A 4,426-nucleotide genomic window follows, 5' to 3' on the forward strand; every position below is an offset into this window, starting at 1 on the left:
TACATTGTTAATGCACTACAACATTCTGATTTCATCAGATTACACCTAATATTTGTGCCAGTCCTTAAGGAAAATAATTTATAAAAATATCCACGAAGTACCTCAGTAGTAACCCATGTGTCCTGATATGCTCCCTTTCCTCAATCTTTGCTTTCGTCTTGACCCAAACCACTCCTTCCCACATGGAATTCCTGTGCTTGTTTCTGCCCCAACACCTACCATGGTTCCTAATTGATCCCAAGGTTCAGAGCTGCTTCCCTGGAGTCCACACAGGGCCTATAGCTTTATAGAAAGGGATTTTTTTTTAAACTATCAATAAATATAATAAACTTTATTTTATCCTCCATTTTGTGCCTGTGTGCTGTGTTACTCTTTAACTGGATACTGTTAACACCAGACAGCCAGAGCCAAAGCAGTCTGGATCACTTTTTCTTTCTTGTTAAGTATAGGCATCAGCCTTGCTTGTTACTCTTCACTGTTTTTCTTTTGTGTTCTCCTTTTATTTTGCAACATTTTTCTATTTTTAGTTGATTTGTGTTCCAATTCAATGGAAATCTTGCTACAAAGTTTGTCATGAAATTAGAGATCAGTGGATTCCTTCACACTCATACTGGACCATTTTCCACCTTGTATCCTGCATCACATAGCTTTCTCCAAGCATTCCTCTCTCCTCTGGATCCACCCTTGCTGGCAGGCCAGTCAGGCTCTAACAATGAGCCCCAAATTGCACATACCAGCCTCTTCCTGCTGTTGGAATTAATTTCCAGGTCACTCTCTTTTCTTCTGCTCTGAATGCAATTTATTTCTCTCTTGGTCCTGGATTCTATTTCCCTGTTGTGTCTGCCACCTCCACCATTATTTCTGTATGGTGTATGTGACCTCCTCACATTTATTTGCTCATTAGTTTTTTTCATTTCTACTGCACCTTCTGCTTCACTCCTTAATTCTCCAACACATCTAATAGATTTCACCATTTTACTTCTCCTCCATCTGTTTGTTCTTCTTTTCACACTCACTAGCTTTGATGGGTTCCCTTTGTCTGCACATTGGCCTTTGCTTACTTCCCATGCTCAGCAGGTGTCTGGGCTCCTTGGTGCTCACCCTTCCCACACCGTTGGCAGTGCTGCAGCAGCCTGGGCAGGAGCTCCAGCTGGAGCAAGGACCCTGGTCTGCAGGAGCACCCTGGCTGCAGGGACATGGATTTGGTGCTGTGCTCTCCAAGGGGATGATGCAGGGTCCCCTCCTAATGCCTGGGGACAGCCTTCAGCAAGGACTTGACTAATCTGGTACATGTTGTGGATCTGGCTTTCTGCCTTCCAGCCTCCTTGGAAGCAGAGTAGCACAAGAACATAGCAAAGAAAATCCCTCAAAAATAAGGGAGGTGGGGGAGACAAGTGATGTGACCTGTTGTGTACAGACTGATCTTCCCAAGGTGTCTTGGGACAGAATCTTTTATGGATGAGTAATCTTCTGCTTCCATCTTGAATCCTGCCCACCTGAGCTGAAATCTGGGGAGAGAAGCTGTTTGCAGCCAGCCAAGCGTGTCACCCTGACTACAGTCTGGACCAGCAGACCAGAGATGATCCTGTCACATGCTGCACGAGGGAGTCCTGCCTCTCTAGCCACTCCTGCAGCTGGCACAGCCCTACAAGTCATTAATTCTCCACCTGCAATTCCAGAAACAACCTGCGCTGGCTCCCAGCAGCCTGGGCTGCACCAGACTCCAATCTGGAAAAGCTTAAGCTCCTACCTCCATTTCTTATCCTGGAGAACAACATAAATTTTCACTTTAGCTTTAGTGAGGGTCTTGCTGGTCCTTCTTAGCATGGGGATCCAGTCAGATGGAGGTGGGTGGGAGCCTCTGCATTCCTCCTTTGCACTGTTCTCTCCGCTGCTCCTTTGTCTTCTGCTTTCTCCTTGCTCCTTGCAGAGCCAAGGGCGCCTCTCTTTCCCCTCACGGCTCTGCCCTGGTGCAAAAAGCAGGCGTGGGCTAATGTAACTTGCTGAAGGCACAAATACTGAAGCCATCCTCAGCGCACACAATTACCAGACTATCAGATGGGAAGGTCTGTAAGAACTAAGCAATGGAAAAGGAATGAAGTTCATTGAGAGGTTATGACCTCAGGGATTAGTAATGATAAATTTTTTCTGCATGTAATGAGAGATGCTGGTGCAGTGTTGCACCTTTTCTGGTGCCAGTCTTGAAGACTGGCTTAGGCTCACCATGCACCTGGGTGGGAAAAGGGAGGTTTCAGTCTCTTCAGATGTCAAATTTCTCAGTTTTCTGACAATTTAGAAATTCTAAAAATCTAAAATATCCTTTTTATCATGCCTGGTTTATATAGTAAATTTATATTCTCTTATTCAATGAATTTATAGTTATGAATTTATTTTTTTAAATACTGATTGATAGAATGGTGAGAGTTTTATTTGGCAAAAACCTTAACATTATTCTACTTGAAAAAATCTAAGAGAAAATAAAAACTTCAAATGAATTCAGTGAAATTAAACACATAAACAATTGGCCCTGTCATTTTTCAGTAATGTATTTGACACATATAGTTAGTAAATTTACACACCTTAATACACTTGAGGAGTCAGAAGATGATTTACAGATCCTGCCATACTTTTCTATTTAATCCTGAAAAACCAAAAATTTTGCATGTGATCAGATAAAAACAGTGAATGTAAATTGGCTCTCTAATGTTGCTTTACCCTTCTCCCTTTCCCTGAGGTTGAACTCTAAAGCAGCATCAACCACAAATTATTGCTGCACACTTTCTCTGTGGCTCCATGGAAAAAATGGTAAGTTGATTATGCTCACAATCTCAACACATCCAAGAAATGCTCCTACAACACCTCTGTCTATACTGAGAGAATCAAAAAAAGCTTTTATGGCCACTAGAAGTGGTGAGAGATGACAGAACTCAGCACCTGAAGGTCCATTAAATGCCATCATGTCACTATGCAATTTCAGTAAGTGGAGGTGGGCAGGTAGGCCATGCCTGGGCATGTGTTCAGGCTGATGTGTTGCCTCCTTCCATGGCTGATACCAAGATTAAGTGACTCACCTTGTGAAAAATTTTTATTTGTGATGATTACATTGTAGTGGCAGTAAAGGCCAAATACCCCATCACTGTTGCCCTCTTGCCTTAAGCCAAAAGAAATGCTTGCATTCCTGGAATCTGAGGTCCCTATAAGCCCCTCAAGCTACAAGCAAACAACCCTCAACATTTCTGTAGCCAACAGGCACAAAATGACTCTGCTGAAACCCCTGTTGTAACATGACACTCAGATTTACATTAAAATGTCACCTGCAAAAAGGAACTCCCTGAGATGGAAGGGGCAGTGCAAGCATCACCTGGGATCTTGCTGGCACTGTGGTGCTGCCCTGGAGCTTTGACAGCAGACTTTCACCCCAGTGTGTTTAATTCCTGGACTTTGCCTGCCAGCTGGGGTGGGCAGCACACATGACTGTTGTTTCCTACTGGGACAAGAATTCTTTGTCAGCTGCATAGCAGCCTCTCCAGTGTGAGCCCTGCCACCCATCTCCATGGGCTGGCAGCATCACCCCAGAAATACAGGGCACCCTGGGGTCTTCCACAGATGTGCCAGAAGTCTCAGCCCACTCTGGACCTGTTAAAGCATCCTTACTTGTTCCTGTGGCCTAGAGGATAGTCTTATGGAATAATGGTTCTTGTTTCAAATCCATCAAATCATGGGGTGGGGGGAGGGAAAGAAGCCAAGCCATAGCCACAGCAAGGTGTCTGAGAATACTAAAAGCCTGGAGAAGCCCATTCTTCAGTGTCTCTGCAGGGCAGCAGGCATGGCAGGACCACCTCAAGGCCCAGAGTGCACTGGCAGGAGGCTAGAAAGGGTCAGGAGGTCGGAAGGTTTCAGGACATGCAGCTCAACAGGAGTCCTTGGTTACTGTACAAGTATTGGTGCCACAACTTGGCAGAAGATCACAGGAACTCTGGGAGCTCGGTCTCTTGTAGGGACTTGACAACTGCCCCTTCTCAGGGATCTTTCAAGGCTGGGCACATGGGCACATGCTCCTGAAGAGAGAAAAAGCAGGAGATTAGAAAGCCACAGTCCTGCTCATCCCCAGAGTCCCCTTTCCATATGAAGTAATTTCATATTACCTCTGTGATTTAAAGCCCACAGGAGCTGATCATCTCTGGCAACCTGTCCCAGACTGCCTGGAGCCTGAGGGAGCAGCTTGGTGAAGCTGGGTGACTTCTTCACTCAGGGAGTTGGGATCACAGTCAGATTTGGTGACTCGACACCCATGTCACGCTCCACAACTGTGTCCCAAGGCTGTCCTCCTAACTTGTGGAACAGCAGTGCCATGCGGCTCCATGGAGTGAGCAAAGGTAGAAGAAAAAACCCTCCTAAGTGCTTCAGGCTGTGCTGGGGCCTTTCC

Source organism: Geospiza fortis, unplaced genomic scaffold, assembly GCF_000277835.1.
Source record: "Geospiza fortis unplaced genomic scaffold, GeoFor_1.0 scaffold333, whole genome shotgun sequence".
NCBI lineage: Eukaryota > Metazoa > Chordata > Aves > Passeriformes > Thraupidae > Geospiza > Geospiza fortis.